The sequence below is a fragment of the Cricetulus griseus genome, chromosome X (genome assembly GCF_003668045.3).
Source record: "Cricetulus griseus strain 17A/GY chromosome X, alternate assembly CriGri-PICRH-1.0, whole genome shotgun sequence".
Classification (NCBI taxonomy): domain Eukaryota; kingdom Metazoa; phylum Chordata; class Mammalia; order Rodentia; family Cricetidae; genus Cricetulus; species Cricetulus griseus.
The window spans coordinates 64,701,926-64,724,481 of record NC_048604.1 but is presented as its reverse complement, the minus strand read 5'-3'; the positions used below and the strand labels follow the sequence as shown (position 1 = coordinate 64,724,481).

General features: G+C 40.0%; 1 protein-coding gene across 4 annotated transcripts in view; it reads left to right on the top strand.

Moving 5' to 3' along the window:
* Positions 1-22,556, top strand: part of Atp7a (ATPase copper transporting alpha) — a 118,238-nt gene that overhangs the window by 14,710 nt on the left and 80,972 nt on the right. Inside the window, exon 2 of one of the 4 annotated variants that reach the window (XM_027432878.2) lies at positions 10,406-10,492. The exons of 1 other annotated variant lie outside the window; for it this stretch is intronic. The gene's annotated coding sequence lies outside the window, so the exon portion shown is untranslated. Of the gene's footprint in view, positions 1-10,405; positions 10,493-12,015; positions 12,158-22,097; positions 22,223-22,556 lie in introns of those variants that run through there. 2 more of the 4 variants (XM_027432879.2, XM_027432880.2) reach the window with 2 other exon arrangements.

Sequence of the window (22,556 nt, the reverse complement as noted above, 5' to 3'; positions counted from 1 at the left end):
GACAGGGTTTCATAAATTCATGCTGGTTTCAAACTAGCTATGTTGCTGAAGATGACAGTGAACTCCTGATCCTTCTGTCTCCACTACCTGAGTGCTGAAGAGCAGGCATGTACCATCATGGCTGGTTTATACACTGTTAGAAATTGAATCCAAGCTGGGTGGTGGTGGTGCATACCTGTAATCCCAGCACTGGGGAGGCAGAGGCAGGGGGATCTTCCAGGACAGCTAGGGCATTACACAGAGAAATCCTGTCTCAAAAAAACCAAAAAAAAAAAAAAAAAGAAAAAGAAAAGAAAAGAAAAAGAAAAACGAAAGTGAATCCAAGGCTTCACACAGGCTAGCCCTAGTCTTGTTTTTTCTTTTTTTCCTCTTTCTGAAAGAGGATCTTTTTATATAGCTGAAGCTAACCTCAAACTCCCTGTATAGTTTAGGGTGGCCTCAAACATGTAGCCCAATCTGGCCTTGAATTTGCTCAAGGCCTCATCCTCCTAAATGCTAGAATTACAGGTGTGTGTCACTGCACCCAGCCCTAGCTTTGGTTTTTGACTGTGATTCTGCAATAGTATGTTTCCCTTTCCCAAATATGAAGAGAAACAACTACAACACACATTCATTTGAGACCTACCGGTAGTTGTTTTATCCTGTAAATTTTTGTGACTCTGGGGTTGGAGCCCAGGCACTTGTTCAAGCTATTCCAGCTGTCTGCCACTGAGATACATCCATAGCTTTGGGAATGCAGATTATGTTTTGCATCTGAAGCATGTGGTCAATTTTAGATTATCTTTCATGATTGAAGCAACTGGGCATACCAGTTGTATCTTGGTTTTCTGTTGTTCCTAAACACAACTTGGGTAGAGGTTTCTGAAGCAAGAACTGCTTGTAACCTATGTTTCTTTCCCCTTAGCTTGGCTTACATCAGGAGTGGATTGCCACATAAATGCCTGTCATAACCTGTATTTTCTCTCTTTTTACCTTTGGATTTGATGTGTTATCATGTTCTAGAGAGGTTTGATTCTTCTGCCCTCGAACTTTTTAGTTCTTTTTCCCCTTCAGTAAACAGGTAGAAATGATCACATAAGATCACTTTGTTGAAGTCCAATTTTTGTTATGATGATCTTTAACATTTTAATTCTTTGATTTTATCTTTTGATACAGGGTCTTCCTATGTAGCTCTGACTTGATGTGTAGTCCAAACTGGTCTTGAACTTTTGGTAATTCTTATAAGTCCGCCTTCCAAGTACTGGGTTTATAGACAATTGATCAGCAACACATGGGAAAAGGTAGTTTGGGGGCTGGTTTTGTTTTTGTTTTTTGACACAAGGCCTCTCTCTGTAGCCTAGGCTTGTCTCACACTCACTATGTAGACCAGACTAGCCAAGAACTCACAACAATCCTCCTGCCTCAGGCTCCTGAGTACTGGGATTATAGTTGTGAGCCACGTTTAATATAAGGAGGAGCTACTTCTTTGTTTTTTTTTAAAGCAGATTAAACATAGGTTTATTAAGAAAACATGAGGAAACTCTCCTGAAAGGAAGAGGGATTACCATGGAAAAACGCTCAACTTGTTTAAAAAATTTAAAAAATATTTGTATGTGTGCATATGCCATGTTGTGCATGTGAAGGTCAGAGAATGCCTTCAAAGAATCAGTTCAACCTTGTGGGCCCCTGGGATCAAAATCAAGTCATCAGGCTTGATGAGAAGTGCCTTTATTCGTGGACCATCTTGCTAGCCCAGCCTAGCTGCTTTTCATTTTGGCATCTTGAGGTCAGGGCAGGCTCTGCTAGTGTAATCCTGAGAGGGAGTTGTTTGCTTCATTATTTTATCTCACTGAGAATCCATCCCATCTAGGCCATATAACAGGAAGGGGATAGATACATCAGAGAGGAGAAGATGTCTTGGAACCAGTTTGGAGTGTCAGGAGATGAGTTTTCTGGATGTGCCAGTAGATCCTGATCTGCAAGTTTGAGACACCCTACTTTATTTCATCTCAGGCTGTTGTGCTGCATGAACCCACAGGACATGGAATTATGCAATGTTGGACCTGAAAGCTGCCCGAGCCACTCTTCTCCCTTCAGTCGGTTTACCTACTGTGTACAGACATGAGTCTCACCAAGTTCACAATTTGAATCTTGTCATTTCCCATCTTAAGGTTCTTATTTTTTTGAGAAAAGGTTTCTCTGTGTAACAGGCCTGGCTGACCTGGAACTGGCTTTGTAGTTAAGACTCCTTTTTAACCCAACAAACAAACTTTAGATGTTTCTGTATTTCAAGAAATTATGCCAGTTTTCTTGCTCTATTTAGTGTGTACTCATTAGTAAAATGATAGTACCTGCTCTAACATATAGGTTATGAATATCAAGTAAAATAATCATATGTGAAACACTTTGTAGGTAGATCATAGTGTGTGGTGCAAGGGTGAACTAATATACACTTTGAATATGTTGTGTAGTAGTGGAAGGGACACTGAGTTTCAGCTGAGTCTGGAGTTTTTCAGATCTGCTACTAACATACAGTGATCTTGGGCAAATTAGTTGGTATTTCCTAGCCTTTGTTGTCTTATCTGTAAGTTAAAATTAATAATGCACTCCATCTATCGAGAAAGTTATAGGGTTTTCAAAAATATTTATTCTTCTCTCATACAATACGCCCCTACCCAAAGCTTCCCTTACCTCCATCCCTCTCCAAGATCTACCTCCTCCTCCATTTCCCTTCAGAAAATGACAGCTCTCCCAGTGATAGCAACCAAACACAGGCATAACAAGATATGGTAAGACCAGGCAGGAACCCTCATATCAAGGCTGCAGGAGGCAACCCAGTAGGAGGCAAGGGGTCCCAAATGCAGGCAAAAGACACAGAGACACCCCATCCCCACTGTTAGAAGTTTTACAAGAACACCAAACTATAAAAACCACAGCATGTACGCAGAGGGCCTAGTGCAGAACCATGCATGCTTGTAATCCACGATTCAGTCTCTATGAACCCTATGAACTCTGCTTTGTTGATTCTGTGGACCCTGCTCTCCCCATGTCCTCAAACCCTCTGGCTCCCACAATTCCTCCTTCCCCTCCTCCTTGAGGTTCCCTGAGTTCCAAGGGGAGGGACTGGATGGAGATCTCCAACCTGGTTTCTCTCTCTGCCTAATGTTTTGCTGTGGGTCTCTTCACCCACACCAATTAGCTGCCAGAGGCAGCCTCTCTGATGACAAATAGACTAGGCACCTATCTGTAAGTATAGAAGAACCTCATTTGGAAACATTTCATTGTTATTTTTTTGGTGTGTGTGTGGTGTGTGTGTGTGTGTGTGTGTGTGTGTGTGTGTGTGTGTGTGTGTGTGTGTGTTGCCAGTTGTGTATGGTTCTAAGCTAGGACTTTGTATTTTTGTTATGTTTTGATTTTTTTGTTTTTCTAGATGGGGTTTCTGTGTGTAGCCCTGGCTTTCTTGGAACTTGGTTTGTAGATCAGGCTGGTCTAGGACACAGAGATCCTCCTGCCTCCTACTCTGTTTACTGAGTCCTGGGATTAAAGGCATACTCCACCACCACCTAGCAAAGCCCCCATTTTTATTACGTGTGTGTGTGTGTGTGTGTGTGTGTGTGTGTGTGTGTGTGTGTGTGTGTGTGTGGGGGGTGTATACACTTAAATAGAGCAAGAAAATTGATATAACTTTTTGAAATACTTATGCCCACATTTCAGTCAATCACCAGGTCTGTTGTGTAGTTCTTAAAATTTCTCAGATTTATCTACTTTTCCCTATCTTCATTTAGTCCCTGATCTGTTTTTCCTTTCTGAGCAATAGTATTTTAAGAAAAAAAATTGTGGCAAATGTGTGTGTATGTAAGTGAAATGTACCATTATAACCATTGTTTGAATTTTTAATCTTTAAAGACAGGATCTCACTTTCCATTCTGTCCTTCCATCTCTGTGTGGCTTGGGGCATTGAACTCTGGTTTTCAGGCTTGTGTAGTAAGTGCTTTACCCAGGAGCCATCAAACAATCCTATGTTACATAAAAATAGTCCCAAAGTTCAAGAGTAGCAAATATGTTTGTGCTTAGGGAAGCTATAACCATATCCTTTAATAGGACAGGTGAAAACTCAGCTTGCCAAGGGAAAAAATAATGATCATCTTGAGCTTGTTAAGAGCTGTGTTAAGGGGCTGGAGAAGACAGCTCAGTGGTTCAGAGTACTGGATGCTCCTTCGAAGGACCTGAGTTTGATTCCTAATACCTGCACAGTAACTTGCAGCCATCTGTAACCCCAGCTCTCGGGGATTTGATTCTCATGTAAAGAAAAAATAAATTCAGTTTTTTTTTTTTTGAGACAGTGATTCTCTGTGTAGCTTTGGAGGCTGTCCTGGAACTTGCTCAGTAGACCAGGCTGGCCTCGAACTCACAGAGATCCACCTGCCTCTGCCTCCCTTTAGTGCTGGGATCAAAGGTGTGCGCCACCAGCACTTTGCTCAATTTTTAAAAATATATACAAAATATATTAAGAGAGAAATGGATTTTGGTGTGTGAAACTGTTAAGACAAAAAACCAGCTACTTTTTTATTTACTTGTTCTTTTTTTTTGTTTTTGTTTGTTTGCTTTTTTGAGACAGAGTTTCTCTGTGGCTTTGGAGGCTGTCCTGAAACTCACTCCTGTAGACCAGGCTGGCCTTTAACTCACAGAGGTCTGCCTGCCTCTGCCTCCCTTGAGTGCTGGGATCAAAGGCATGAGCCACCACCACTCAGCCAGGTACATCTTTTACTCCACTCAGGCCACTTTTCTAAGGATTCCAGCTGATTTAATTAGAATTAGTTTTGTGAGATGATAAAGTTCATGCTTGTATTTTCTGAATGAAAAAAATAAAAAGGAAAAGGAAAGAACATGACTGCACCTAGGTATGTTGTAGGAGGTTTATTGTAGATAAAAGGGAGAGTGTAGGTAGAGGCAGGGACAGGGACATCTGGGAGAGTCCAAGTGGTTATGACCCTGAGGAGATGGGGGGAGGGCAACAATGGCAGGGAGAAGGGAGGGGAACCAGGTGCAGCAGCCAGGAGGTCCAAAATATAAAGAGAATAGGTAACCAACATGTCTGGATTATATGGGGAAGAGCAACCCAGCCCCCTGAGCTAGAGAGTTTGGGATAGGGGTGGGGTATGCCAATCAGGAGGGCCCTGTTCCCTGTCCGGGCTGAGGGGTATAGGGAGAAACTGGCAGCCAGGTCCACTTTGATGTGGGAAATAGAAACCTCAGTCATTTGCCCGGGTTTAAAGCCCTCCCACTTTTAAACTACCAAACCACACAGAATTCAGGAGTAGATTCTGAACAGAACATTCTCCCTGTAAATCATGATGAATTCATACTTTATTTCTTTTTAAGTGTTAGAGGTTGAACACCATGGACATGCTAGGCATTTCCACCCTCAATATGCACTTGAAATACCCAAAATATTAAACATTATTGTTAGTGACAATTTGACTTGATGCCCCCCACCCTGGGTTACTCTAGCTATCCTGGAACTCACTCTGTAGACCAGGCTAGGCTCGAACTCAGAGATCCTCCTGCCTCTGCCTACCAAGTGCTGAGATTAAAGGTGTACCTGACATTTGATTTCTTTTTTATTAATTAATTTATTATGTATACAGTGCTCTGCCTGTATGTATGTATGCCTGCAGGTCAGAAGACGGCACCAGATCTCATTACAGGTGGTTGTGAGCCACCATGTGGTTGCTGAGAATTGAATTCGGGACCTTTGGAAGAGCAGCCAGTGCTCTTAACCTCTGAGCCATCTCTCCAGCCCTTGATTTCTTTTTTTTTTTTAATAGGATTTTCTGTGGAGTACACATGTGAATTGCTAAAAGGTTACCATAGCGAAACAAATGCACATTCAAGAGAGATGTGTTACTAGAGTCCTCCTGCTTTCCAGTGACTCTAGACTTGTTCATGCTATGTCTTTCCTGTGTCTTTGTTACTGTGCATCCTCTGACTTCCTCCTCCCTATCACCCACTCCTACAAACTACTGTTTCTCTGTCTATCTCTGTACATTCAGTTTTGTTGATTCCACGTATAAGCAAGATTTTGGGATTTTTTTCTATGTTTAGCTTATTTCATTTGGCAAGTCCTCCTACCTCATGAATGGCATGGAAACTGGCAAGCTCTTTTTTTTTTTTTTTAAATAAAGCTTAACCTCCCAATGTATAGATGTTCTGCATATTCTTTTTGTCTTTTATGTTTATTAGCATACATTTATTTTACATAAGGGTTTCATTATGACAGTTTCATACCTGTAGTATAATGCATTTGATCTCCCCCCATTATTCTTTCTTGTCCCCCTCCCAAAGTTGCAGGTCCCTTTTCCCTTCTCAATTACTTCCCTTTCTACTTTCATGTGTTTTTAAGTGACCCAATGTGTTCATTAGTGTTTACTTACAGGAAGTGAGGAGTTGTTTTTAGGATCATGTGCACATTACCCATGTAATCACAACTGAAGAAAATTTCTCTCTCTCTCTCTCTCTCTCTCTCTCTCTCTCTCTCTCTCTCTCTCTCTCTCTCTCTCTCTCTCTCTCTCTCTCTCTCCAGGGTTTCTCTGTGTAGCTTTGGAGCCTGTCCTGGAACTCACTCTGTAGACCAGGCTGGTCTCGAACTCACAGAGATCCTCCTGCCTCCCGAGTGCTGGGATTAAAGTCATGCGCCACCACTGCCCAGCTGAAAAATCTCTCTTTATAGGCATATTTGCCTTGATTTCTGCTTAGCATGTATGCATTTGAGGTATTGCAGAATTTATTTTGTTCTTAGCAATTCAGTAAATTTGAGATGGCTATATTAGCACCCCTGCTTGCTTGTGATAACAAATCACTTAAAACTTGCTAATAAAAGCTCTCAAGGGGGCTGGAGACATGGCTGAGCAGTTAAGAGCACTGCATACTCTTCTATAGGACCCAGGTTTGATTGACAGCATCCACATGTTGGCTTACAACCATATGTAACTCCAATTCTAGAGGATCTACCTCTCTTCTGGGGCATCTTTGGACACTGCATGCAAGTGATACATAGGCATATGTGCAGACAAAACATCAAACACAAAATAAAAATAAATAAGTTGCCAGGTGGTGGTGGCTCACACTATTAATCCCAGCACTGGGAGGCAGAGGCAGGCGGATCTCTGTGAGTTGGAGGCCAGCCTGGTTTTCAGAGTGAGATTCAGGACAGCCAGGACTATTACACAGAGAAACCCTGTGTCTTAAAAACCATATGCAACTTAGTTTGATAAAAGAAAATAAAGCTATAATGGCAGTTGATAATGGGAGAGATTATATATATGGCAGGAGGCAACTGGCAAATTTCTGTATTTTCTGGCCAATTTAGTTATGACCCTAAGCATGTCCTAGAAAACACAAGTTATGTTATTAGATTGTGTAAAATGCAAAACAAAACTGGCAGCTATGAAGAATAACTAGAACATTCATTCATGCTGGTGGGTGGGAGAGCAAAAGCAATACTTCCACTGAACAGAACACCTTTCAGCAGTTTCTTATGCAATTACCTGTATTTACCATATGACTCACCAGATCTACTTCTAGGTATCTGCCGAGAGAAATGAAAGCTTATCTTCACCAAAAAGCTATACTTGCTTGCTAGGGCTGTAGTTCACAGTAAAACACACCTATTCATGGTTTTGAGCCCTTGCTTTAGAAACTTAGCAATAAAACCACTCAGTGCACAAATGTAGATAGCACCATTATTTAGCAATAGTCACCAAAATTGGAAACAAGCCACTTCTTTCAGCTGGTGAAGTAGATAAGCAAATGGTTGTACTCCGTGTCATGGTGTACTACTCTTTGATATAGAAGGAACCACCTGTTGATTATACAATTATGTCACTGAGTCTCTAACACTGCAGTTTGCTGAATGAAAGAAGCCAGCTTCAAAAGGCTACATTGTGCAAAATTCCATTTATATGACAATCTCAGGAAAGCAAAACTAAGGAGGAAAACACTGGATGCTGCGGTTTCAGGGTATTGGTTATAAAGTAAAGGAGTAACATGGAGAACGTTTGGTGGTCCCCCTTCCTCCTCTTCCTGGTTTTCCTCCTTTTCTCCCTGTTCCCTATCCCTTTCCCAGTCTTCCACCCTTTTTTCTCTTGCCCACTCACACTAAATCAATGGACACATGGTTGGTGTTAATACATGGTTTGTTTTGATAGTTCTCAAAGAAAGACTATAACGTAATCTTCACTATACTATCAATACTATATGAAGGACAGTTCAAGTAAAGAAAGTAAATAAGATGTTATTTACCATCACTAGGTACAGAAATGTCTTATTCAGCTAAAAATAGAGAATCACATGTATTTATCATACATTATAATATAAACTTTTTACTTCACTGTAAGTTGTTGGTTATATCAGATATGCTTACCACAGTTACGCTTTGAGTTGATCTTTTGCATAAGTTAATGGTAAATTTTGGGGATTAAACTCTGGTCCACTGTAAGGTCAATATATGCTCTTAACCACCATCTGTCCAACTGCAAAGGCACAACAAAAAAGACCTCACTAGAAATAAGAATTTAGCATATAAGTAATTGTGAAAACATTTCAGATAGGGAGAAAAAAACTATCTCACTTAGCAAATGGCTTTGGGATAACCAATTAATGATGAGAAATGGGAAAAGTTACCTATGTTATGTACCTAAACTGAAACAAATTCTAGATGAGTTTAGTACTTAAATGTAAAGTACAAAAGGTACTAAAAGAAATTATAAGCAAATTTATTAGTATAGGCTTGGGTTGGAAAAGCCTTTCTAACAAAACAGCAGTCATGATATAAGTTAAAAGCTGCACAAAGGAAAAGAACCCAGAAAGAAAGAAAAAGGTAAGCAGCAAACTGTTTCAAAGCATAAACAATATATGTGACAAAGGCATTTTCCATGTCCCTATTAGGTAAACACTCATGAGAACAGTGTAGCAGTAAATGTGGATGAGCAGGTATCTCTGTGGCAGGATTTAGAGTCAGTCTTTGGATATTTGCCCAAAAGTGGTGTAACGGGGTCATGTGGTAGTTCTATGTTTAATTTCTGAGAACCCTCCACTGATGAATATGGTACATATGCACAGTGGAAGTCTGTTCAGTTAGAAAAATTGAAATTATGAAATTTGCAGCAAAATGGATGAATCTGGGAATTATTCAGTGGGGTTGTGTAGACTTTGAAAGACAAACACCACGTACTCCCTCATACACAGTTTCTAATTTTAAATATTTATGTGGTGTAATACACATGGGGTGTATGTGCGTATGGGTCATGGAACTAGAAAAGGACCACGAGAAGGGGGAAAGGTCTTAAACAATGGGGAGGAGATAATAGCCTCCATGTAACATGAATGTGGAGTGGACACTCCTTTCAGTGGAAGTGTGAGCAGGGGGATGGGGGAGGGGTGTAAGGGAGGAGGATCAACAGCAGCAAAGTATGTATAAAAACTCCAAAGTGAGGTCTCTGTGAATTCCAGGCTAGCCTGGGCATATAGCAAGTTCTAACACAACAACAAAAAGTGCATAATGATAATAAACAGGCAATCCATGAGCAGAAATTCAAATTGTCAGAAAGTTCGTTACCAGAGGTAAAGATCAATAGGTAAACATTTTTCATATAACAGATTGACAAAACTTAAAATAATTAAATTAAAAACATATTTTGCCTTGCCCATAATAGGCCTGATACAGTACTACGTTTCAGTTTTTCTTCTGTTCTGTTACAAGTTTAAGGTTAAAGAACCTTACAAAGGAGTGGGGGATGAAGGTCAGTTGGTAGTGTGCTTGCCTAGGATGTACTAGGCCCTGGCAACTCTCTGGTAACACAGAAACTGGAGATGGTGGAGGACTTTGTAATAGCAACACTATGAAGGTAGAGAAAGGAAGAGCAGGGAGTTCTCAGATATGTAGGTCGTTTGTAGTCATCCTAGGCTACATGAGACCCTGCCTCCAAAAATGTTATACATTTAGAGATTATCAAGTCACATTCTGCTCACTGTTTTAGTGCTCGGCACTAATAGAATTCCTTTTATTAGTCCCCCCTCTCTCTCTCTTTAAACGATTTATTTGATTTTTAATTATATATATTTGGCTCTGTGTGGGTATGCATGTTAGTACAGGTACCCATAGAGGTAAGAGAGGACATCAGATCCTCTGAAGGTAGAGTTACAGGGATTATGAGCCTCCTGATATAGGTGTTGTGAACTGAACTCTGGTCTTCTAAAAATGAAGCATGTACCCTTTTAAATTGCTGAGCCATCTCCAGCCCTAATCAGTCCTCTCTAACTCTTTTTCCTTTTATGTGTGTGCATATATACATATGTGCACATAGACACCGGAGTTGATGTAGGGGATTATCTTCAGTTGTTTTCCATCTTATTTTCTTTTCCACAGGATCTTTCTGGAGCTCACCAAAGTGGGCTAACTTGCCAGAGAGTCCCGTAGATCCTTTGTTTCTGTCTCCCTAGTACTGGATTACAGGTACATGCTGCTATTGGGTATGGCTTTTTATGTAGGTGCTGGGCATCAGACTCAGACACTCATGTTTGTGTGGCAAGCACTTTACTGAATGAACCACCTTCCCAGCCCTTCTTTGATTTTTCTTGAAATTAGGTTTCAGTTTTTCTTTTGTTCCATTACACATTTAAGGTTAAAGAACCTTAAATAGGGGTGGGAGGTGTAGGTCAGTTGGTAGCTGACCTTGAGCTTGCTGTTTAGAGGACTTTCGGGTTTGTTTTGTTTTTTTTTTTTTTTAAGATAGGACTTCTCTGTGTGGACACCCTGACTCTCCTGGAATCCCTCTGTAAACTAGACTGACCTCACAGCCAGTTGAACACACAGAGATCCACCTGTCTCTGCCTCCCAAGTGCTAGGATTATAGGCGTTCGTCACCACCACCTGGCTAGAGGACTGTTTTTAAGATCCTGATTCCCCCCATCCACTTCCAGAGTGCTGGGATTATTTCTTTTCTTTTTTGTTGAGACAGGGTTTCTCTGTGTAACAATCCTGGCTGTTCTGGGACTCCATTTATAGACCAGCCTGGCCTTGAACTCACAGAGATCCACCTGCCTCTGTCTCCCAAGTGCTGGGATTAAAGGCTTGTACCACCATCACCTAGCAAGTACTGGGATTATAAATGTCCAGCTATTCTCCCACCATTCTTTCTTTCTGACTTTGAACATTTGCTTGATCATGTACTTTAAAAGAACTGGCATATGGCCAGGTGTAATGGCACATGCCTTTAATCTCAGCACTCAAGAGGCAGAAGCAGCTGGATCTCTGTAAGTTCGAGGACAGCCTGGTCTACATTAATGGATTCCAGGACAGCCAGGGATACATACTCTGTCTTGAACCACCCCCAAGGAACTACATGTTGGGCTGGACAGATGGCTCAGTAGTTAAGAACATTTCTCTCTCTTCCAGAGGACCCAGGTTTGACTGCCAGCACCTACATGGTATCACACAACTATGTGTAATTTCAGTCCCAGGGGATCAGATGCCAACTTCTTTCTCTGAGGACACCAGGCATGCATGTGATACACAGACATAGTTGGAGATAAAACACCCATACATATTTTAATAAAGGAACTACTTGTGATCTGATTCCTTTGCACTTGGAAAAACCCTGTCTGCAAATATCTAAAGCTATAGAAGAAAATAAAATGCATCCAACTCAAGAAAATGGACAATTTTCTTTGCTTTTTTGGAATACTAGAGAAAACCAGGCTTGCTTTAATGAAGCTATAGTAATAAAAAATGCATAACGTTAAAAGAGGAAATCACCCCTTTAGAGGCTGTTCTAGTTTGTTTGGTGCTGTGATAAAAACACTGACCAAGAGCCTCTCAGGGAGGGAAAGGTTTATTTCATTTTTACAGCTTACAGTCTATCATTAAGGAAGTCAGGACAGGACCTTAAGGCAGGAACCAAAGGAGAGGTGATTGGGCAATGCTGCTTACTGGCTCGTTAGGTGCTCACATTCAACTACCTTTCTTTTATTTCCCAGGACCACCTGCCCCGCTGTGGCACTGCCCATACTTCGTCGTTGGGCTCTCTCACATCAATCATCGATCAAGAAAACACCCTATTGACTAGCCTACAGGCCTGTCTTGTGCAGACAGTTTGTCAATTGAAGTTCCCCTTCCCAGGTGGCCCTAGCTTGTGTCAAGTTGACAAAACACTAACCAGCACATAGAGTAATAAGTACTATTGCTTATTTTTGTCTAGACTCTTCAACTCACAGATAGGCTTCTCTATTACTGTGAAACAGATATGTCATTGTATTTTACTGTTATATATGAATACAACAACTCTGTTTGGTTTTTGTTCTTATTGGTTTGAGACAGGATCTCACTGTCACCTGTGCTGGCCTGAACTCTCTGTGTAGATCAGTATGGCCTTGAACTCACAGAGCTCTGCCTGTCTTTGTCTCCTAAGTGCCTGAATTAATGTGCCACCACACATAGCTAGTGCATTCTCTCTCTCTCTCTCTCTCTCTCTCTCTCTCTCTCTCTCTCTCTCTCTCTCCTCTCTCTCTCTCTCTCTCTCCCTCTCCCGCTCCCTCTGTGTGTGTGTGTGTGTGTGTGTGTGTGTGTGTGTGTGTGTGTGTGTGTGTGTGTAATCATCAATGTTCAAAGAGGCTTAGCTCTCATTTTGTTCTTTGATTTTGAGTCAGGGTCTCCCTATATAGTCCAGGGTTGGTTGAAGTTGAGATCTTCATAGGTGGAATTACAAGTGTGGGCAACTGTGCCCAGCTACTTTCCAGGTTTTTTTTTTTTTTTTTGGATTTTTGAGACAGGGTTTCTCTGTGGCTTTGGAGGCTGTCCTGGAACTAGCTCTTGTAGACCAGGCTGGTCTCGAACTCACAGAGATACGCCTGCCTCAGCCTCCTGAGTGCTGGGTTTAAAGGTGTGTGCCACCACTGCCCGGCAATGTATTTATTTTTATGTGCATTGGGGTTTTGCCTGCATATATGTTTGTGTGAGGGTGCCAGATCTTGGAGTTAATGACAGTTGTTAACTGCCATGTGGGTTCTGGGAATTGAACCTGGTTCCTCTGGAAAAGCAGTCAGTACTCTTAACCGCTGAGCCCTCTCTCCAGCCCTTACTTTCCAGGTTTTAACTACCTTAAATGTGATTATCCCTATTGCTTTTTATACATCTGTGGAAGTACTTTTATATATTAGATTATTTTCAGTAAAATTGAGTCATGTACATATCATATGCTTGTTTTACAAAACTGCCTGTCAAAAAGGCCATGGTGATTTAGATTTGGCTAACAATATGATAAAATATTTTTCTATACCCTAGACCACATTAGTGTTAGACACGTCAGTCTTTTAATTTCTTGCCAGTGCAGTAAGCAAAGAAACATGATGTCTGTGGTGGTTTGAATAAGAATGGCTCTCATAGGATCATATATTTGAATGCTCAGTCATCAGGGACTGGCATTATTTGTAAAGGATTAGGAAATGTGCCCTTGTTGGAGGGAGTGTGTCACTAATGGTGGGCTTTGAGGTTTCAAAAGTGGCTGCCAGGCCCAGTCTGTCTCTGTCTCTGTCTCTGTCTCTGTCTCTGTCTCTGTCTCTGTCTCTGTGTGTGTCTGTTTCTGTCTGCTTGCAGATCAGCTACTGTTCCAGCCCCATGCTTGCCACCATGCTTCCTGCCATGATGATGATGGACTGACCCTCTGAAAGTGTAAGCCAGCACCCAGTTAAATCCTTTCATGGTCATGGTGTCTTTTCATAGCACTAAGACTAAGACACTGCCATTGTTTTAGTTTATCATTTGTGTTGTGTAGTCCAGTTTTGAAAAAAGAATCTCACCATGCAGCCAACATTAACCTTGAAATTATGATTACTCTGCTGTCTTACCTGTTGCATGCTGGTATTACAACAGGTGTGTGCCATTCTGCCTGGCATTCTGAATTTTTATCTTTAAATACTTTGAGAATCTTTTCATTTAATAGTCTAATAGTATATCAAGCAAACAGGTTGTAAATGGAGCATACACTAGAAGTTTTCAGCAAGAAATAACATACATGTTTTAAAGGACAGAGTGTGATCATCTATGCCTTTTTTTCTTGCACATGCCTGGAATGAACTACTGATGTATGGATCAACCATCTTTTCAGATGCATATGAAGAAATCCCATCTGGTAGACTCTAGCATGTGTCAGCTCATCAGTCAACTGGCTCTTTCTTTTTCTTTTCTTTCTTTTTTTTTCGAGACAGGGTTTCTCTGTGTAGCTTTGGAGCCTATCCTGGCACACAGCTCTGGGGACCAGGCTGGCCTTGAACTCACAGAGATCCACCTGCCTCTGCCTCCCAAGTGCTGGGATTAAAGGCATGTACCACCAACTCCTGGCATACTGGCTCGTTCTTACAGTGATTTCTTGTTATCTGGTTGAACAGGCCACTGCTTAAGTCTGCTAGTGAGAATGACTTTGTGATAATTATGTCATTCCTTTTTTGTAGATTTATTTATTTATTTATTATTTTATATGTATGAGTGTATGTATATATGTTGTGCATGTCTAGTGCTCTCAAAGATGGTGCCAGAAGAGGGCCTTGGATCCTCTGGAACTGGAGTTACAGATGGTTGCAAGCCACTATGTGGGTGCTGGAAACCAAACTCTGGTCCTCTGCAAGAGCAACAAATGCTCTTAATTGTTGAGCCAACTCCCTAGCCCATGCCATTCCTGATAGAAGGCTAATATAGGCTAATTATTTTTGACTTCTTAAAATTTTCTTAAACTGTATTTTAGATAATTGATTTAATTAACTAGTAATTAATGTCAATCTGGCACGACAACTCCTTATTTTGTGTTTGTGGGCCAGAGTCCCTGTAGACCAGTATATTTAATTACTCAGAATTACAGAGCTAAGTGGTAGCAGAAGGTAATTTGCCAAATTATCTCAGTAGGTCAACACAGAAATGATAAGTTGTAAGTTCCTAGGATATGCTATCACAGCTTTAAACACCAAAAGCTGACCAAGTTCTTTTCTCTTCCATGGTCTTAGTGTAATATTGTCTTCAGACAAAAGGTTTATCTGTTGCCTTTTATTAAAGACCTATGTTAAGAGGCCAGGGAAATGGCTTAGTAGGTAAAGGACCACATATCCTGATGATCTGACATTGATCCTATGACAGAGGAGAGAAGACTCCTGCAAGCTATCCTCTGACTGTCACACACATGCCATGGAATACATGTGCGTGTGTGCATACACACACACACACACACACACACACACAATGTAATTAAAATTAAAGACCTGTATTAAAATCCTATATTGTTATATTTCTAAGGCTGCAGACTAGATTTCCTTCAGAATTTCAAATAATGGCTTTTTAAAATGTTTTGTTCCTAAATTCATTTATGAATTCAAACCATATACCAGATAAATTTATTTTAAGCCTCATTTTTAGTCTTGTTAGTTGGGAATTAACATAATTTATACTCTGCCATTGGCCACCAGTCACATAGCTTATACTTTTTTTTATGTTTTTGGGAGATTGGAGAGATGACAATAGTTAAGAGGACTTGCTGCTTTTGCAGAGGACCTGGATTTGGTTCTAAGTACTCACATGATGGCTCACAACCATCTGTAAATTCAGTTCCAGGGGATCCAGCCCCCTTTACTGACCACCATGGGTACCAGGCATGTAGGTGATACATGCAGGTAAACATTATACATATAAAATAAAAATAAGTAGATTTAAAAAAAATCATGTTTTTTTTTTTTTTTGTAGGATATTTCAATGGAAAAAGGCATCAGATGTTGCCGTGATTTTGCTGTTGTTTTTTTCAATAGTTACAAACTCTACACCATGATTTCCAGGTCATCCATTCTCTTTGATTCTTTCTTGGAGAAAGTGTTTGAAATTTGCAGTACATGGTTTCATCTTCAATTCTACAGGGTCAATGTAGTTAAGAATAAAATTCAATTCTAGTGTTGACCCCTGCCCCCTTCTAAAAGCTTTTTTATAAGTACTTAGTTACTGTTCTATTGCAGTGACTAGAGGATATGATTAAGACAACTTGTAAGAGAAAGCATTTAATTTTGGGCTTGCTTTCAGTTTAAGGCTAATCTGTTATCATCAGGGTGGCAGGCAGACAGGCAGACAGGCATGCAGACTTGGTGCTGGGGAAGTAAGTAGCTGAGGGTTTTATATTGAGACTTTCAGGTTGCAAGCAGAAAGAGGGAGAGATTGGTATGGGCTTTTTAAACCTCAAAGCCCACTTCCAGTGACATACCTCCTAATCATGTTTTTAAAAAAGTTCCATGGGCTCCTGTGAAAACTGTATATTCTGTAGCTGTTGAGATAAATTCTGTAAATGTCTGTTAAATCCATTTGATCTAGTGTCATTTAACTTGAGTGTTTATTAAGTTTTTTGGCCTGCATTACCTGTCTATTGGTAGAAGTGGAACACTGAAGCCACATACTTGTACTGTGTTGTAGTCAATCTGTGCATTTCTATCTAGTGTTTGTTTTTATGAAATTGGGTGTGCTAGTATTTGATGTGTATATATTTAGACTTGTTGCCTCCTCTTGTTAGATTGTTTCCTTGATGATATGAACTTTTAAATTTAATTTATTTCTTCTTACTAATTTTGGATTGAGTTTCACCTTGTTAGATTATTTAGTATACCTGTTTGAGCTCGACTTGCTTGGAGCATCTTTTTCAGCCTTTTCACTCTAAAGCTGTGTATATATCTTTGCCAGTGAGGTATTTATTAGAGACAATATATATTTTTGCCTATATTTTTAACTAGTTTACTGGTCTGTGTCTTTTGACTGGAAAATTCAGACCATTAACACTCAGAGGTATTATTGTAAGGTATGTATTAACTTCTATCATTTTATTGTTTTGTCATTTTCATGTGTCTGCCTGCATGGATGTATTTCTTTTTCTTTTCAAATATCTTCCAAAGTGCTGGTTTAGTGGTTATAATTCCTTTATTTTGTTTATCATGGAAGCTGTTTTTTAAAGACAGGGTTTTACTATGTATCCCTTGCTGTCCTGGAACTCTATATATAAACCAGGCTGTCTTTGAACTCATAGAGATTCCCCTGCTTCTGGCTCTTTAGTGCTGGAATTAAAGGAGTGTGCTACCACACCTAGCCAATTGTGACAGCTTTTTAGTTTTCCTTCATTAGAATACTTCTTCTGGGTATGCTAATCTTGTTTGGTAGTAATTTTCTTTCTGAGCTTGAAGTATATCATTAAATGTTCTCCTGGATTTTAGTTTCTGTTGATAAATCTGCTGCTATTCTAATGGGTTTGGCTTTGTATGTGAATTGCTGTTTGTAACATATACAACAGATTGCTAAGGGTAATAAGTTAATAGTTTGTAGATTCTAGATATTGTCTATATCATCTTAGTCTGTTTACTTTGCTGTACTCATGGTCAATACTACTTCATTATTACTTGGCTATTGTTTTCTAGTGCTGAAAGCACAATATTGTTTTTACTACTTTATTTGTATTTAGATTTTAGAAGAACCTTTAGAGAAATGTTTTTTTTAAATCTAAATGCAAGCTAGACATTTGAACTAGTAGAAAGAAAATTCATAGCATTTCAGTTTTTTTATATCCACTGTGAAAATAAGTACTCTACAAAGCCTGGGCCACTTACTAATGACCATTTGTTTGTCTTTTTATCCTGATCCTTTTGATCTCATTCCAAATTATTTGTACTAACTCATTAAACTAATCATTTATGAACTAGAATTCAAAGCTATTATTATTATATTTCATATTTAAACTGTAATAAGGTGTTTGTAGTGGTGCACATCTGTAATTCCAGCCCTAGGGAGGCTGAGGCAGGAGGATTACAAAGTCAAGGCCAGCTTGGGACTGACTACATTACAAGTTTCAGGTAGCCCAAACTACATAGAGGCCATATTTCAAATAAGCTAAAATATACCAAGAAAAATTATAAACTACATTACAAATGAAGTTCCATTTGTATTTATAGTATATTGTATAAGAAAGAAAATGACTAATAATCAAATATGCATCTTTGTGTTTTATTCATATTTTAGTTCTTTTTTTTTTAAACACAGGGTTCCTCTGTGTAGATCTGGCTGACCTGGAACTCATTATATAGACTATATAGACTATGTTGTTCTTTTGCTTAAATTAGAAAGAAAGTCAAGCTATAGAGATGGAACTGGCACAATAGAATACGAAACAGGAGATACATTTACCATAGAGTTTATTACAGGGGGAGGGGTGGGAGAGAGAGAGACAGAGAGAGAGAGAGAGAGAGAGAGACAGAGAGAGACAGAGAGAGAGAGATGAGAGAGAGAGGGGGAAAGCAAGCAAAGAGGAAGAAGGGGGAAGGGACCGAACACGTGGAGGTGCTCACTTAAAAGGGGAAACTTGCACATACGTACTGACTCTTTACACAGCCCCATGAGTGAGGTAAAACGATGAAGTGGCCACACCACTGTGCCTGCCCCGCCCATCGTCGGGGAGGGGGGGGTCCGCAGGTCTCAACAGACTAGGCTAGTCTGCTTTGAACTCAGAGTGCTAAGATTAAAGGCATGTGCTACCATGCCCAGTCATATTTTACTTTTGATTGTTCATTTTTCTTTGACATTTCTGAGATGTAAAACCAAAGAGTGTTACTTGACATCCAGAATATAATAACTGTTGAGAGGATATAGAGAAGCCAGAACCCTTGTGCATTTTTGGTAACATGTATTATGGCCGAGTCATGTTAGAAAACAGTATAGGGGGGTCCTTAAAAAATAAACACAGTTACCACATGATTCATCAATTCTCATTCTGGACATACACCAAACAAGTTAAAACAGAGATTTGAATAGATATTTATACACAACAATTCATTATAGCATTATGTACAATAGTTTAAAGGTGGGAGGAGCACAATGTTTTGACTCATCTAACCCAAATTGTTTTGACTCACATGACCCAAAGAGAATTTATTGGTAGGCTATTAGATTGCTTATAGAGTCAACAGGAAGGATGGTCAGGCAGATCTAGAAAATGAGCAATAACCCAAAGAGGATAAAACAGAGCAAACAAGGTCACACCTTAAACATTCTGGTGAGGACTTCTTCTGTGGTACTGGCTTTCTCTGATAAATGGATATTGTGGTGTGTAGATATACAGTGGAGCACTGTTGTGTGTGGTGTGTGTGTGTGTGTGTGTGTGTGTGTGTGTGTGTGTGTGTGTGTGTTTTCATCTCTAAAAAGAAGCTAAATTTTAACATGTGGCACATGGATGTGTCAACACATACTAGATGAAAGAAGCCAGCCACAAAAACACAAATAATGTTTGATTATACTTATATGAGGTAGCTGAGAGTGGTCAGATTCATAGAGATATAAATTAGAACATTGATTGATTACCAGGGACAGGATGGAGGAGGAATGGGAACTTACTGCTTTGTGGGTAAGGGGTTTTAATTTGAAATGATGAAAAGGTTCTAGAGATAGATAGTGGTGGCCATTACATAACAAGGTGAATGTATTTAATGTCACTAAATTATACACATAAATCTTATTTGTATCTTAGCACTGTTTTATTATTGGGAAATAGAATTTTTACTTCAGCCTATAAATATTTTTAATGTTTTTGGTTTTTCGAGACAGGGTTTCTCTGTGGCTTTGGAGGCTGTCCTGGAACTAGCTCTTGTAGACCAGGCTGGCCTTGAACTCACAGAGATCTGCTTGCCTCTGCCTCCTGAGTGCTGAGATTAAAGGCTTGAGCCACCAACGCCTGGCAATGAATATTTTTAGGGAAAGAACAAATATCATCAAAACCTGTATATGAGGAACATCGTTTTACTTTTGGGTACTCTGAATGGTTTTGAGCAACCATGTGGGTGCTGGAAAGAGAAGTAGGGTCCTTTGCAAGAGCAGTAGTAAATGCTCTTAACTGCTGAGCCATCTTACTAGCACTAAGATTTTCCCATTTTGAAATATAATGTAAATGTACCACATTTTCTTTATCCATTCTTCACTTGAGGGGCGTCTAGGTTGCTTCCAGTTTCTGGCTATTACAAATAATGCTGTGATGAACATCATTGAACAGATGTCCTTATTGTATGAATGTGCATCTTTTGGGTATATGCCTAGGAGTGGAATTGCTGGATCTTGTGGTAGACTGATTCCCATTTTCCTGAGGAATCGCCATACTGATTTCCAAAGTGGCTGTACAAGTTGGCACTCCCACCAGCAGTGGAGAAGTGTTCCCCTTTCTCCACATCCTCTCCAGCATGAACTGTCATTGGTGTTTTTGATTTTAGCCATTCTAACAGGAGTAAGATGGTATCTCAGAGTTGTTTTGATATACATTTCCCTGATGGCTAAGGATGTTGTCCCCAGACTGATAGCTGGGAAACCAGCATGGAACTGATTCAGACCCCATGAATGTGGGTGTCAGTGAGGAGGCCTCAAAAATCTATGGGGCCTCTTGTAGTGGATCAGTACTTATCCCTAGCATAGGAATGGACTTTGGGAGCTTGTTCCACATAGAAGGATACTCCCTCATCCTAGACACATGGGGGAGGGCCTAGGCCCTATCCCAAAGGATATGATAGTCTCTGAAGACCCCCCATGGAAGGCCTGACCCTCCCCAGGGAGCAGAAAGGGTATGGGATAAGTAGGGTGTTAGTGGGGGGTAGGGGAGGAGGGGAGGGAAAGGGAACTGGGTTGACATGTAAAATAATCTTGTTTCTAATTTAAATAAAAAATTGAGGAAAAAACAACTGACAAAAAAAAAGAAATATAATGTAGCCTAGGGTGACCTGGAACATACAGTATAGCTCTGATTGACCTTGGATTCTTGATCCTTCTGCCTTTACCTTCCAAGTGTAGGAATTACAGGAATGTGCCAAAGTGCCTAGCTAAGCCTAGTTATTTTTTAAAACCCTAAAACATTCATTCGTTCATTTAAAAATGTTTATATGTAGGGCCAAGGCCTTTTCTCTGTGTAAGGATTCTTTAGAAATCTTTATTTTTCTTTTTAAAATGTTTTAGTTTTTATTTTATTTTACTTATTTTATTTTCTGTGTTTTGCCTGCATGTATGTCTGTGCACCATGTGCGTGCCTGGTTTCTAGGCAAGCCAAAAGAGGGCATCAGATCTCTTAGGACTGAGTTATAAAAGTTGCTGAGCTGGATGGTGGTGGCACAGGCCTTTAATCCCAGCACTCAGGAGGCAGAGGCAGGCAGATCTCTGTGAGTTCAAGACCAGCCTGGTCTTCAGAGTGAGTTCCAGGACAGGCTCCAAAGCTCCACATAGAACCCTGTCTCAAAAACAAAAACAAAAACAAAAAAGTTTGTGAGCCACTATGTGTGTTCTGGGACTGAACCTGGTTTTATTAAAACAACCCTCCTAATGCTGTGACCATTTAATACTGTTCCTCATGTTGTGGTGACCCCCAACCACAAAATTATTTTCATTTCTACTTCATATCTGTAATTTTGCTACTGTTAGGAATCATAATTAAATATTTTTGGAGATAGAGGTTTGCCAAAGGGATCAAAACCCATAGTTTGAGAACTGCTGTACTAAAAGTAAGCAAATTTAAGATGTCAGAATTCTTCCAGATTGTAAAGTTGATCTTTGTACAGATATTTAGGCAATGACTTTACTATTCACCAACTGATTCTAAAGCATTCGCCTTAGTTTTCATAGGGAGAAAAATCTCTTTTATGTTATTTTAACAGTTTACATAATATTTTATTAAACTGCACAGTTGAGAAAGCCAGTGGGCACAAAGAGCTTGAAGGTCAGAAAGAACTAATTGTTACTGTGCTGACAGTTCTGATGGATTGAGGCCTGTGCACACTATGGGGCTTAAGCACACTATGGAAACCTGAACATTTTGGTGATGGAAGCCAGGCCATCCACTAAATTAATGGAGGTTGCTTAAGAGAACTTTTAGCAGAGTGAAATTTGCTTTTTCCCACTTCATGTATCCTGAACATTTTTCCTGCATGAAAGTATAGACCTACATCCTTGTTTGTAATGACCACATGCTATTTACTGCACATGTTCTTGGTTCTTGTTTGCAGCAACATAAAACAGTGCTCACTCACCTAACCAGAAATAGGAATGTATTGGTGGGTGATTAGATTGCTTACAGAATCAACAGAAAGAATGGTCAGCTAACCTTGCTTGAGAAACCAATGAAGCTAGAACAGAACAAAGTCACACCCTGGGAAGAGAGTGGTAAGGACTTTTTCACTAGCACTGGCTTTCTTGGGACTTCTGCCACTGGTGAAATGTTATAAAGTTAGTAATAATTGGGAATTTTTGTATTTATGACTAATGCATTATAGACAACCGTTATATTTTCTCTCTCTTTTTAAGGCAAGGTCATGTAGTCTAGGCTGGCCTCAAACTCATTATGTACTCAAGGATGGGCTTTAATCCTCCTGACTCCACTTCCCTAGTGCTGGAGTTAAGGACATGCTCCACCATGCCCAGTTGGTATATGCAGTGCTAGGAATCAAACCCAGTACTTCATGTGGAGTGCTTTCTGTTTTCTTTTTGAGACAAGGTT